Below are 15514 nucleotides of genomic sequence, written 5' to 3'. Positions count from 1 at the left end.
CGCACGCCTCCAAACCTGCCTCCTCGTGCTTGGAAAAATCGAGCCCTTTATCTGGTGCATACTGCAGAAATCAATGCGATCTTTCTAGGCAGCAAAAGTACACTTTTAACACCCCAATGGTGCTCTCAATCACCATTCTGGCAGCTGTACGTTCCTTGTTGTACCGCTCTTCCACTTCTGTTCAGGATAGTTAGAGTGGGATAATAAGCCATGAAAGCGAGGGGGGGAAAGCCATGTCGCCCATGAGCCAGCAGTTATTATGGTTTTCTTCCTTGAAGATGTTAGGGAGGGCTGAATGCCAGAGGATGAAGGTATCATGGTGTCAGCCTTGGTGCATTGGTAGCACTCTCGCTGTTGAGGCAAGACATTGTGTGATCAAGTCCCACACCAGAACTTTGAGCACATAATCAAGGCTGACACTTCAGTGCAATACTGAGGGAGTGCTCCCAGTCCACCAATGCCTCGATTTTAAATTTGTTATCCTTATATTCAAATCCCTCCATGGCCTTACCCCTCCCTATCTCTGTAACCACCTCCAGTCCTACAACTCTGGCCTCTTGTACATGCCCCATTTACTTCACTCCAGCATTGGCGGCTGTGCCTTCTGTCTAGACCCAAAGCTCTGGAATTCCCTCCCTAAACCGCCCTATCTCCTATTTTAGGACATTCCTAAAAAACCTACCTCTTTCATCAAGCTTTTAATCACCTGTCCTAATATCTAATGGGCCACATATTCCGATGCCTATGGGTGTGTACGAGCTGTGTACACACCCACAGGGACATCGGAAATGCCGGTTTCAAGCATGCAAAGCGCATGCGCTGAAAACCGGTATTTCCGATCTGTCAAGAATGCTCGACAGATCGAACGCCTGCCTAAGAGAAGGGTCTCTGCGGGCGGATAGTTCCGCTTTCTGGAGAACCTCCGCCCACAGAAAACCCTTAGAAATCTTACGTCTGGTAAAAGCAGGCGTAAGGCCTGTTTTTACCAGCATAAGAGTTGAAAAAAAGTTTTTAAATTTTTTTTTAATTTTCATTCATTTATAATTTAAAAATACTTTTAAAAAGGTAAGTTTACTTTTAGCCCCGTAAAAAACTTGAATTATTTTTTCAAAAAATAAAATTTTTGTTAAAATATTTAATTTATTGTAATTTTAACCCATTTTAAAAAGGTAATGGTTTTTTAAAAATGCATTTAATGTTTTACTGTGTTTTTGGGGTGATCTCCATTCATATATTTGACAGGTCTATCTGTCAAGTGTATGAAGGGAGATTCCCTTCTGCTATTGGCTGATCTGGCCCACATGATCCCAGGGACGCTTGAGAACTGCATGCGCCTCTGGGATACGTGGGCCCTGCGCATTTCGAGTTTCGAGAGGCCCAGGAGCGGAAGTGTCTGGACCTCGGGAGCCCTCAGGTAAGTCTGTAGATTTTTTCCAGATCGGAGGCCTCCGCACGCAGGAAGCCTCCGATCGGAAAATATGGCCCAATCTCTCCTTCTTTGTCTCGGTGTCATTTTTTGTCTGACTGCATTCTATTAATCACCTTGGGACATTTTACTACGTTAAAGGTGCTATATAAATGCAAATTGTTGTTATTCTTATTCACTACCATGAGTACAATTTCAGAAAATCTTTTGTGTTTCCAGCAGCCAGCAGGGTCAAAACTACATTACTTACAGTTGGCAAATATCCAAATAATAAAAGGAACACCCAACTTGTGACACTGGCCTATTTAACTATCAGTGGTAGCACTCTCAATTTTGAGTCAGAAGATCTTGGGTTCAGGTCCCACTCTAGGACTTTAGCACCTAATCTAAAATAACACTTCAGTGCAGCAGTGAGGAAATGATGCCCTGCGAGAGGTGCCATTTTTCAGATGAGACATGAAACTGTGGTACTATTCGAAGGGGAGCAGGGGAGTTCTCCCATTGTCCTGGCAAACATTTATCACTTGATCAACGGCAACAAAACCGATTACCTGATCATTAGCTCACCGTTGTTTGTGTGACATTGCTGTGAGCAAATTGGCTGTCGTGTTTGTCTACATTAACAGTGACTACACTAAGAATGTAATACATTGGCTACGAAGCACTTTGAGATGTCCTGAGAATATGAAAGGCGCTCTGCAAATGCAAGTTCTTTATTCAATTCTTCATTATATCACTGGAAGTCAGATGAGTTTTTAGACTTGTCTGCTCAGTGTGATGGGGAGAAATCTTCTTCTTAGGCAGTCCCTCGAAACCGAGGATGACTTGCTTCCACATTAAAAATGAGTTCTCAGGTGACTGATGAGTCCAATGCGGGAGCTACAGTCTCTGTCACAGGTGGGGCAGATGGTGGTTGAAGGGGCGGGTGGGTGGGGTGCTTGGGTTGACGTGCGCTCCTTGCGCTGCCTGCGCTTGGTTTCCACTTGCTACCGGCGAAGAGACTTGAGGTGTTCGGCGCCTTCCCGGATGCTTCTCCTCCACTTTGTGCGGTCTTGGGCCAGGGATTCCCAGGTGTCGATGGGGATGTTACACTTTTTCAAGGAGGCTTTGAGGGTGTCCTTGAAGCGTTTCCTCTGCCCACCTGGGGCTCTCTTGCCGTGCCGGAGCTCTGAGTAGAGCGCTTGTTTTGGGAACCTTGTGTTGTGACTCCTTGTGTTCTTTTACTATAAATAATACAGACACTTTTAGCTCATTATAGTTACTGCTTTTACGAGCTGTATTTGCTTTGTTTCTGTGCTGCCGCATGGTGCGGAGTGGTCCAAGATGTCCGACGCTGCACTGTGCACTGCCCGTGCACAGTGTGCCACATAGCAATATAACTACACCATACCAAAATAGTTCCATACCAAAGTAGTTCCATTTAACGATGTGACACTATAACAATGTAACATCCCTCTTTCTAAAAAAACGAAAACATGAAATTTAACAATTTAAATTAACAAATATTATATCTAAACTATTATCATCAACTACAAAGAATCGTGAGTTTTTTTTTTATTCGCGATATCGCTCAGGTGGTTGGATGTTGTCCCTCCATCTTGTGGATTTGGTGGTGACCATTCCTCTCTGCGGTGTTTTGGTGTGTTCCGCTCTCGTTGTTGTTGTTGCTGTCGCCTTTGGAGTTGGAGTGTGCATGTTCGTGGTTGTTTGATTTGTAGCGCTTGTTTCTGGTGTTGTACTGCTTGTGGTAGCTGGTGTTGTCAATGTTGCTGATGTCTGCTGCTTATCCAGTTCAGGTGAAGGTCTGATGTGGAGTCTGTTCCATCTGTATTGGTTACCAGGTTCAGTCTCTACGAAGTAGGATCATGGAGTATCAGCTTTTCCAATGACCTTGGCTGGATTCCAGGTTTTCAACACCGGGTCTTGCACATGCACTGATTGTCCATTCAGCAATTCTGGTAGCGTCTTTGCATGTTTATCGCAATGTTTGCTTCCTACGATTTGTGCTTCTGCCAGCTTTTGTCTGAAGTTCTCCTGGTCCTGGAGAGGATGTATTTTTGCTGGTAGTGTAGTCTTAAACTGCCTCCCATTCAGCAATTCCGCAGGTGATTTCATGTCTGCTTTCAGTGGTGTTGATCTGAGTGATAGGAGGGCAAGGTCTTGGTCTTCCCCCATCTCACTACTTTTGATGAGAGTTCTCTTGACAGTCTGGATCTGTCTTTTGATGAACCCGTGTCCCCTTGGGAAATGTGGGGATGAGGTTACTATTTTGAACCCATACTTTTCTGCCAGAGCTCTGAATTCACTCGATGTGAACTGGGTTCCATCGTCACAGATGACCTTTTCCGGGATTCCTTGTTCAGCAAACAAGCTCTTTGCAATCCTGGTGGTAGTTGTGGCTCTCAAGTCTTTCATCCTTCTCACAAAAGGAAACTTGGAATAGTAATCTGCCACTATGAGATACCATTCTTGATTGCACATGAAGAGATCTGCCCCAACAGTGTGCCATGGTCTTGACGATATTTCACTAGGTATCATCTCCTCTTTCTGTTGTGCATTTCTGTATTTCTGGCATATACCACATGCAGAGACCATCTGTTCGATATTTTTGTACATGCCTATCCAGTATACAGCTGATCTGGCTCTCAGCTTGCATTTCTCCATTCCCATGTGGCCTTCATGTATGAGATGGAGAAGTTGTGTCTGCATCGTCTTTGGCACGATGATCCTCGATCCAGCAAGGAGAATACCGTCTTCTACTGCAATATCGTCTTTAATCGTCCAATATTGACGAATTGTCGCCTGTACCTGCTGGATTCTCTCTGGCCACCCCTGTATTACTTGTTGTGTGAGTAGTTGCAACTCCTCATCTTTGCTAGTCTCATCTCTGATTTGACTGAGCTTTGTAGGGGTAACATTCACTAGGTGGTGGATTTTTACTGTTAGGCCCTCCACCTCGTGTTTCTCATATGGTGACAATCGAGACAACGCATCTGCTAGCACCATTTCCTTTCCTGGCTTATATTTAAGCGTGAAGTCATAGCTTTGGATCCTTAGAAGTAGTCTTTGCAGTCTTGCAGGCGCTTTGCACAGATTCTTCTTATAGATCTGTTCTAGTGGATGATGGTCACTCTCTATTGTAAATCGCCTGCCATATAGGTATGTATGGAATTTCTCGCATCCGTACACTACTGCTAATAGTTCTCTTTCTATGTTGGCGTATCTCATCTTGGCTGACGTCAAGGCCTTTGATGCAAAAGCTATCGGCTTTCCTTCCTGCACCAGAGCTGCCCCTAGTCCTCTGGTAGAAGCGTCTACTTGCAGAGTGACTGGTTTTCTTCTGTCATAATATGACAGACTTGTTTCTTTGCACAACAGTTCTTTAAGTTGTTTGAAATTCCTTTCGTGTGATTCAGACCACTGGTATTCGGCGCCTTCTTTCAATAGCTCTCTGAGATTTGTTGTATGTCCTGACATGTGTGGGATGAAAGAACTCATATTGGACTAAGCCGAGGTAACTCCTCAGCTCTTTCTTGTCTTTGGGTGGTTTCATTTCAGCAATCGCCGCAATCTTCTCTGGATTTGGCTTGACTCCCTCTGGTGTATAAATCATACTGAAGAATTGACATTCCTTGACTTTAACTATGCACTTATCTGCATTTAACTTGATGCCAGCTTTCCTTGTACTCTCCATGGCCTCATGTAGGTGCATGTCATGGTCTCTTTCATCTGCTCCATAGATCTGAATATCATCAGCTATTCCTATCGCTCCTTCACAGCCTCTGTATGTCTCATCTATTTTCTGTTGAAAGATATCTTGACTGACATTTAGCCGGAATGGTAGCAGCAGGAATTTGTAACACCCAAATGGTGTATTGAATGTTGTCAGTGTTGTTGATTCCTCATCCAACTTCACGTTCCAATATCCATTTCTGGCATCTAGTTTTGAGAAAACCTTGGCTCCTGCCAGTGATGGCGTAATCTCCTCTAGCGTTGGGGTGGGATAGTGGTCCCTCTTTATCGCCTGGTTTAGATCTTTGGGGTCCAAACATATTCTGAGACGCCCGTTTGGCTTTTCTCGTACCACAATTGAGTTTACCCAGTCTGTGGGTTCAGTGACCTTTACGATCACTCCCTTTTCTTCCATCTCCTTTAGCTCTCTTTCAAGCTTTGTCTTCAGCTCGATGGGTACTTTTCGTGGAGCATGGATAACGGGCTTTACCGCTGGATCGATGGTGATGTGGTATTGGAAATCTCCAAAACATCCCACTGTATCACCGAAACATTCCGGATACATGTCTATCAAGTCTTTTTTACTCTTGATTTGTGGGCGGTTCTCCAGTGGGGTGTTGCTTTCTATCTTCAGTGGTGTTTCCGTCAGCTCGTGATGCACTGAGATCAATCTCAACTTCTCGCAGCTGTTTAATCCCAGGATCGCTGGCCCCTCAGTGTCGGTGACATAGAACATGCAGTTGATGTTCTTTCTTTTATGTGTCCCTTTGATAAAGGTTATTCCGAGTTGTTTAATCTCACTCCCCCAGTATGCTGTCAGCGTGACATGACTTGCCTTTTTCGGGTAGCCATCTTCTCTCAGGTTTTCTGGAAAGATCTGCTGGTACAGTCTCAATGGGAGAATGTTGCTCTGAGCCACTGTGTCCAGCTTCAGCTTTAAGTTGATGGTTTTGGGCTGACCTTCGATTTTTTTTTGATTTGGATGATGGTGTGCAATTCTCTCCTTGGAGTATTTTCCGCTCTGGACATCTCGTGAAGCTGTATCTTTATGGTTTCGATGTTTCGTGCATTGTCGTGATCATCATCATCATCCTGCTCATCCATGGCATGGATATTGTGTTTCTTTCTCTGGTTCTGCTGTCCGCCTTTGTTTTTGATGTATGTTCCTTCTTTCTTCGTTCTGCACCTCTTTTCCCAGTGGTTTAGTTTGCCACATGCATTGCAGCTTGTTCCATATGCTGGACATTTCCTCTTGTCTGTGTAATCGTGCGGCCTTCCACAATTTCTGCACATGTTTCCCCCGTTGTCATGTGCATGTCTTTGTGTGTTGTACTTTTCTCTCACTGCATCCACTCTGTTGTCTGTCTCAGAAACCGTCCGCATGTCAGCCGTTTGAGAAATCAGCGTTTTCATTTGCTGCTTCATGGCTTCATGAGCTCTCGCAGTATCTACAGCCTCTGTTATTCCGAGCTTTTCTTTTCCTATCAGGGCTTTTTGTACCTCTACATGCGCTGACTCCCATATTAGCTGGTCCACAAGCTTTTCTTCCATTTCCTTAAATTTACACTTGCTGGCTTCATTTCACAGCCTTGTTAGGAAATTGTCAGCTGTTTCACCGGGTTCCTGTCTTAGACTCTGGAATTTGTATCTGTGTATACGGTGATTGGATTTAGGCTCTAGATGGTTGCTGAATTTATCAAAAATTGTCGCAGGGTTTTCCTTTTCATCTTCAGTCAAACTCCAGCTATTATACAAATCTAGACCTTTTTCTCCTGTCCACAACAGAATGTAACTAACCTTTTCCTCGTTGGTAGTGCCCTTCAGGAAGCTTTTGAATGTAAGCTCACATTTCTGTTTGAACTTGCGGAATGCTTCTACTATATCGTCGGCTTCCCAGTTCATGAGGGGTTGCATTTGCACAGTCGTCATTTTAGTTTCCCGTACGATTCACTCTCAAATCACCGCAGACATCGGCACTCACAATCAGCTCATAAAATCACTTTTCGTCTTATTCGTAGTTCGTATAGCACAATTTTTTACTCACTTATACCGCTGCCACCATGTTGTGTCTCCTTGTGTTCTTTTACTATAAATAATAGACACTTTTAGCTCATTTTAGTTACTGCTTTTACTAGCTGTATTTGCTTTGTTTCTGTGCTGCCGCATGGTGCGGAGTGGTACAAGATGTCCGACGCTGCACTGTCCATGCACAGTGTGCCACATAGCAATATAACTACACCATACCAAAGTAGTTCCATACCAAAGTAGTTCCATTTAACGATGTGATACTATAACAATGCAACACCTTGTATCAGGCATGTGGACAATGTGACCCATCCATCGGAGCTGATTGAGCGTGGTGAAAGCTTCGATGCTGGGGATGTTGGCCTGAGCAAGAACACTGACGTTGGTGTGCCTATCCTGCCAATGGATTTGCAGGATCTTGCGGAGGCAGCGTTGGTAGTACCTCTCCAGTGCTTTGAGGTACCTGCTGTACATGGTCCATGTCTCTGAGGCATACAGCAGGGCGGGTATCACTTGTTCTGTAGACCATGAGCTTAGTGCCGGGTTTGAGGTCCTGGTCTTCAAACACTCTCTTCCTCAGGCGACCGAAGGCTGCACTGGCACACTGAAGGTGGTGTTGGACTTCGTCGTCGACATCTGCCCTTGTTGACAGTAGGCTCCCGAGGTATGGAAAGTGGTGCACGTTGTCCAAGGCCTTGTCGTGGATTTTGATAATCGGGGGGCAGTACTGTGTGGCGGGGGCAGGTTGGTAGAGGACACAAGAATAGGAGCACACTTTGTGTTGCACCATGTATTCCATTACCGGTATAACATGTTGTTATGCTTTGAGGAGTGTTAAAAGGCAGCAAGGTTATAGTTACACTTACTGTGGCAATTCTTGGGTTTTTACTTCAGATATTTCCTTGGGTTCAGCCTTACTAGTCACTGTCATAAGCAGACCTCACATCCCCTATGTTCTGCAGTATACTCCATTTTCTGCCCACTATCTAGTTAAACAATAGCCCAACCAGGATCATAGCAGAGAACTGGAAGGCCCTTGAGAGAGTGTGAAGGCCCTTGAGAGGGTGCAGAGGAGATTTACCAGAATGCTTCCGGGGATGGGGGATCTTAGCTACAAGGACAGGTTGGAAAAGCTGAATTTGTTTTCATTAGAGCAAAGAAGGTTGAGGGGTGATTTGATAGAGGTGTACACGATTATGATGGGTTTTGATAAGCTATACGGGGAAAGGCTGTTCCCACTAGTTAATGGTACAAGGAGTAGGGGACACAGATTTAAGTTTTGGGCAAGTGATACACGGGGAATGTGAGGAAATACTTTTTTACGCAGCGAGTGGTGAGTACCTGGAACTCGCTGCCGACGGAAGTGGTGGAAGGTTAGACACTCAATGTTTTCAAGGGGAGACTGGATAGGCACTTGAGGGAAATAAACTTGCAGGGCTACGGGGATAGAGCAGGGGAATGGGACTGACTGGATTGCTCTGCAGAGAGCCAGCACGGATTCGATGGGCCGAATGGCCTCCTTCTGTGCTGTTATGACTCTATGATTCTATTATATACTGTCTACTGAAATAAGGCATGTGCTGCCACGTGAGTTCTCAAATGTTTTGAGAAGGTGGACTGAATAAGCAGCCTACCAAGACAAGGCACAAGCGTTGGGCCAAAGCTGATTTATTTACACAATAAGCATGATTCAACAGTGTGCAGCATGGCACGTTGAAAACATGCATTCCCCTACACTCCTCAGGTTATGAAACCAATAAAGAAAGATGTAAGTTATTTCTTCTCTAAACATAGGCCTGTGACAGAAGATTACCTTCTCTAACTTAACCCTTCACAGCTAAGCTGGTTTAGACTTTAAAATACTAACATCCTTTTCTTGCTGGTTGTGAATTTCACAAGACCCTCTTTGACTGCCTATAAACTGCTCCGCTTTAAGTATATGAGATGGGGACTCTGCCTACAAAACTGTCAAGTATAGCAGGGCTGTAACCAACCAATTTCTATCCCTTTCTTCAAAGGGACCCAGAAATAGCTGTCAAACAAAGTTTATTATCATGATTGAGGTGAGAGCCTTCCCTTTGAAGTGAAGCCAGAAGACTCAGTGGCTAAGTACCCCACTACCCGCACCTCCCCTCACCACCCCCCCCCCGCCACCACCACCCCTCAACTAACTGTGTGAGTGGCACAGAATGATACCCTGGTCCAACAGGTGTCGCAAGGAGCCATCTTCTCACAATCGCATGAGATGTGAGAGAGTGTATATCTAATTAATTCTTCAAATCAATATGCATCTTGAGGAAATTATTTGACAGGTTTGAAGCTGCTGGCTTACTGTCAAAAATGCTGTGCAATCTTCGGAGTTAACCTCTTACATGCTGAATCAAGCATTGGAGCGATATTATAAGTTTAAAAATTCAACACAGACAAAAATCCTATTTGTCACACATATTTAACATATATTATATAGCTGAAGTGCCCGGCGGTGCCGAGGCTTTTTCGAGGGCATGTTGTTGTTGGAAGAGAGAGAGAGAGAGCGCGACTGGGGGGGGAAGAGAGAGAGCGACTGGGGGGTAGAGAGAGAGCGACTGGGGGGGAAGAGAGAGCGCGACTGGGGGGAAGAGAGAGAGCGACTGGGGGGAAGAGAGAGAGCGGGGGGGGGAGGGGGGGGAAGGGAGGGCGGGGGGGGAAGGGGCGGGGGGGAAGGGAGGGAGGGGCGGGGGGGAGGGGGGGCGGCGGGGGTGGAAGGGAAGGGGGGCGGGGGGGAAGGGGGGTGCGGAAGGGGGCCAAGAGCCCCACTCTCCAAGCCCCGCCCACCCCGGCCGAGAGCCCCCCCCCCGCCCCCGGCCGAGCCCGATTGCGGCTCTGAGAGACGGCCGGCGGCCGAGCCCCGCCCCCCCCCACCCGGCCGAGCCCAATTGCGGCTCTGAGAGACGGCCGGCGGCCGAGTCCCGCCCCCCTGCCGAGCCCGATTGCGGCTCTGAGAGACGGCTGGCGGCCGAGCCATGCCCCTCCCCACCCCCCAGCCGAGGCCGATTGCAGCTCTGAGAGACGGCCGGCGGCTGACCCCCGCCCCCCCCCCCCGCCGAGCGCGGAACAGAGACGCCGCGTCTCACCTGCTCCTGCTGCGCGCGCACCCTGACCCTCGTGGCTGACGCCGTTACCCTGGGTAACGTGACACGGCGCGGGGGGGGGGGGCGCGGGTGAGGAGCTTAGCAGAAGCACAATCACCTAGCTCGGGCCTGGCTGGGCAAGAAAGGCGCAGGCTTTGAGGCCTAAGAAAAAAACGGGGAAAGGTAGGAAAAAGAATGTTCAGGTTAGGTTTACAAATTAGTGATTTTTTTTAAAAACAATTTAATAAATTCAATTTTATTTTGGTGGAAATGTATATTTGAAAAGAAAGACGCAGAAAGCAGGAAAAAGAATGGAAGCAAGATGGCGGCGACTCACCTCGGTTCAGAACGATAAGGCCCGCCCACACACGCACCGATTGGTCGACCGTCAGGTCACCAAAGCATAGGATTGGTCAATCGTCCCGTCACTCGACCGTAGGGGGGCCCCGCCGCACGCGGCAGCAAGCCGCCGTACGATTGGTCGACCTCGAGGTCACTCTGTCGCTAATGAGCGGATAATGAGATGCTAATGAGCGGAATGTTGAAGGTTTTTGGGATATCGCGGGCGCGATTTTAGCCCGGCCGACACGTAAATACGCTTAAAACCGTCTCGGAAGCGTAAGCTTTCTTTGGAGGTAACGCGCGCGTAGGTACGCCCTGTAACTTTCGAGCGCATAGCCCGACAGACGCACACGCGATGACAGAATGACAGAATGACAGACAGAATGACAGAATGACAGACAGAAGTACCGATTTATATATATAGACTAGCTGAAGTGCCCGGCGGTGCCGAGGCTATTTCGAGGGCATGTTGTTGTTGGAAGAGAGAGAGAGAGAGTGACTGGGGGGGGGGGGGAGGGGAGGGGAGGGCGGGGGAGGAAGGGGGGGTGCGGGGGGGGAGGGTCGCGCCCCCCCCCCCGAGGGTCGCGCCCCCCCCCCCCGAGGTGAAGACCACCGATTGCGGCTGTGCGAGACGGCCGGCGGGCCCGGTTGCCAGGGTAACCGTTGACGCTCAGCGAGCCCCGCCCCCCCCCCGGCCGAGCCAGAGAGAGACGAAGCGTCTCAGCTCCTGCTGCGCGCGCACCCGAGGGTCGCGCCCCCCCCCCCCAGGTGAAGGCCGCCGATTGCGGCTGTGCAAGACGGCCGGCGGGCCCGGTTGCCAGGGTAACCGTTGACGCTCAGCAAGCCCCGCCCCCCGGCCGAGCCAAAGAGAGACGCCGCGTCTCAGCTCCTGCTGCGCGCGCACCCGAGGGTCGCCCCCCCCCCTAGGTGAAGACCGCCGATTGCGGCTGTGCGAGACGGCCGGCGGGCCCGGTTGCCAGGGTAACCGTTGACGCTCAGCAAGCCCCGCCCCCCGGCCGAGCCAGAGAGAGACGCCGCGTCTCAGCTCCTGCTGCGCGCGCACCCTTTAGTAAGGGAGCGGCGCTGGGCTGTGGCCCGCCTGCCCCTCCAGCCTTCGAGTGGGGCCGGGAGGTGCCTAGCTCGGGCGTGGGTGCGGAGGAGAAGCCGAGGCTTCGAGGCCTACCTGGAAAAACGGGGAAAGGTAGGAAAATTAATGAGATTAGATAAGTTAATTCGTTTCTAAATCATTTTTTTAAAAAACAATATGTGTTTTAAAAGCAACGTTTTTTTTAAAGACGCAGAAAGCGGGGAAAAAGAAAGGGAAAGTTTGGAATCAAGATGGCGGTGACTCACCTCGGTTCAGAACGATAAGGCCCGGCCACACACGCACCGATTGGCCCGGCGGCACACGCCAGCAACCCGGCGTACGATTGGTCGAGCTCGAGGTCACTCTGTCGCTAATGAGCGGATAATGAGATGCTAATGAGCGGAATGTTGAAGGTTTTTGGGATACCGCGGGCGCGATTTTAGCCCGGCCGAAACGTAAATACGCTTAAAACCATCTCGGAAGCGTAAGCTTTCTTTGGAGGTAACGCGCGCGTAGGTACGCCCTGTAACTTTCGAGTGCATAGCCCGCCAGACGCACATGCGATGACAGACAGAATGACAGACAGAATGACAGAATGACAGAATGACAGACAGAAGTACCGATTTATATATATAGATTAAAAAAGCTCACAAATGGCCCACTTGCTATGGTAACATGCTTTTTAAAGGATCAATCCTTGGCCCCCTCCTATTTCTCATCTACATGTTGCCCCTTGGCGACATCATCCGAAAACACAGCATCAGTTTCCACATGTACGCTGACGACACCCAGCTTTACCTCTGTACCTCTTCTCTCAATCCCTGCACGGTCTCTAAATTGTCAGACTGCTTGTCCGACATCCAATTCTGGATGAGCAGAAATTTTCTCCAATTAAATATTGGGAAGACCGAAGCCATTGTTTTCGGTCCCCGCCACAATCTCTGTTCCCTAGCCACTGACTCCATCCCTCTCCCTAACATCTGTCTGAGGCTGAACCACACCGTTCGCAACCTTGGTGTCATAATTGGCCCTGAAATGAGCTTCATACCACATATCCGCAGCACAACAAAGACCACTTATTTCCACCTCCGTAACATCGCCCATCTCCGCCCTTGCCTCAGCTCATCCACTGCTGAAACCCTCATCAATGCCTTTGTTACCTCTAGACTTGACTATTCCAACGCACTCCTGGCTGGCCTCTCACATTCTACCCTACGTAAACTTGAGGTCATCCAAAACTTGGCTGTATATGTCCTAAATCGCACCAAGTCCCATTCACCCATCATCCCTGTGCTCGCTGACCTACATTCACTGGCAGTTAAGCAGAGCCTCGATTTCAAAATTCTCATCCTTGTTTTCAAATCCCTCCATGGCCTCGCCCCTCCCTGTCTCTGTAATCTCCTTCAGCCCCACAAACCCCCTGAGATATCTACGCTCCTCTAATTCTGCCCTCTTGAGCATCCCTGATTATAATCGCTCAACCATTGGTGGCCGTGCCTTCTGTTGCCTAGGCTCTAAGCTCTGGAATTCTCTGCCTGAGCTTCTCCGTCTCGCTACCTCTCTTTCCTCCTTTAAGACGCTCCTTAAAACCTACCTCTTTGACCAAGCTTTTGGTCACCTGCCCTAATTTCTCCTCCTGTGGCTCGGTGTCAATACTCCTGTGCAGCGCCTTGGGATGTTTTACTACGTTAAAAGTTGCTGTTGTTGTTGTAAACATTTCCAATGGTAATTCCAATGTCAATATTTACCTGTTACATTTACCTGAAACTATTACCTTTCAACATCATTCGGTGGTGCTCTAAAGGGCTTTCCAATATTAAATGATAACTCTGACCTGTAACAATTACCTGTCATGTCACCAGTTAGCATTGTATCATCTTTTCCCCATAATTACTCAAATTATCCTTGAACAAGATTAGACAATTATTGGCCTGGATTTTGCGGTAAAAATTACAGTGATGCAATCAGCGCTCACCGTTATTAAAGAGTAAATCGGACAGCAACTTCCGGTGACCGCACATGTGCAGTTAAACACGGACCAGTTGCCCTACTCGGCCAGAAGCTTTGCTATAACAGTATCTCACGGAGGGACTCGGCTTTCAAATACATGGAAGGGTGTGAAGTTGGGGTATTTACCTACTAGTTACCCACTAAACACGCCAGAAAAAGTCAGGGCTTGTCCATTCAAGTGTAAGTGCATATTTAACGACGTCTTAATTACTGCCAAGCAACCTCTCTGGTTGTGGATAATGAGGCAACTAAAGTAAGGTGGCAGCTCCACGAACATATATGTTGCAGCTCAGCATGTGCAAGAGACAAGGCTTTAGCTTTTGCAGACAGCTTCAGCCAAAAGTGCTCAATGGATGATGTAAGAATATTGAGATGTTTTTACGTTGCTTTTGTTTATCATGTTCTTGAAAAAGCCTGTTTCTCCCCGTCACCTTCTCAAAGGTCCTTCTCAAAACTGCTGATAAGAGAAGCTTTTGAAACACAGGCTTTTATCACAGCAGAGGTTACCATGAGTGCATACATCAGAGGATGATTTAAGGGGGTAATAAATAAGAGGGAACACTTTGGTGTGAAAAGGGGTATGAATGAGGCCTCTCATCTCTGTTTGGTAAACTACTGAAATAAATGTGTAGTTGTAAAACATGAGGTAAGGGTTGCATTCAGCAGGGAGAAAACCAGAAATCAAAACAGTATAAGACAGATGACATTTTTAACTTAGTCAGAGAAGAGGGAAAAGGAAAGAAGGAATGAAATCCTGGGAGGCTTGGATAAGCCATTTTAGCCAATATTTACCCCTCAAACAATATCACTAAAACAGATTTTCTGGTCATGATCACATTGCTGTTTGTGGGAGCTTGCTGTGTGCAAATTGGCTGCCACGTTTCATTACAACAGTGACGACACTTCAAAAAGTACTTCATTGGCTGTAAAGCGCTTTGGGACGTACAGTGGCTGTGAAAGGCGTGATATAAATACAAGTCTTTCTTTATCTTCACGATTTCTCATTAAATCCACGCACAGTAAGTTTTGGATGCAGGGCTAATGTTTGCTATTCTGTAGGGTTGGTTAGGGTGTTTAAGATTAATGATTCATCATTAATAAATGAAGTGAAATATCAAACATATTATTGTCTCTAGTTGTACGAATTTGTTAAAAGGGTAAGGAAAGAATTATCCAACAGATGATCCTACTCGGCTAACTCCCACGGTCCCCACCATCATCAATGCAAGTGTCGAGCCAACTAACAGATCAGGTCAAAACTCTGCATTCCTGCCAAATCCAGTCACGAATGGTGGTGAACAATTAAGCAACTAACGGGAGAGAAAGGCTCCATGAACATTAACATCCACGAAGATGACACAGCCCAGCATGTAAGTGCAAAAGACAAAGCTGAAGGCCGGAATTTTTATCTTGGAGTGGGGTCGGGTGCTTGTGGGCCGCGGAGTAGGTCGGGAATGCAATGTTTTGCTCAGCGCATTGTTCAGTGCGATTTTAACTTAAAGGCCCCACTTAAAGCAGTCATGCGCGTTTCCCGGCCCAATTAAATGGAGCAGTTCTGATGATGTCATCGCTGACTCGTTTCCAGCGCCGATATTTAAAGCAGCCTTGCACACAACTCATTTGAAGATTGCTGAAGGAGTGGGCAAGGTCAATTTCAAACGTCTGAGTACAGTGCCAAACGTTAAAAGATGGAGACACAAAGGCATAGAGCGGCACCAAGGTTTAGCGATGCATCCCTGCATATTCTCGTGGAGCCAGTGAGAGCACGCAGGGAGGTCCTGT

Source organism: Somniosus microcephalus, chromosome 10, assembly GCF_052327205.1.
Source record: "Somniosus microcephalus isolate GS21.2 chromosome 10, FLI_Smic_1.0, whole genome shotgun sequence".
In the NCBI taxonomy this organism is placed as follows: domain Eukaryota; kingdom Metazoa; phylum Chordata; class Chondrichthyes; order Squaliformes; family Somniosidae; genus Somniosus; species Somniosus microcephalus.
The sequence above is the reverse complement of the archived record's forward strand: the minus strand, read 5'-3'. Positions refer to the sequence as shown.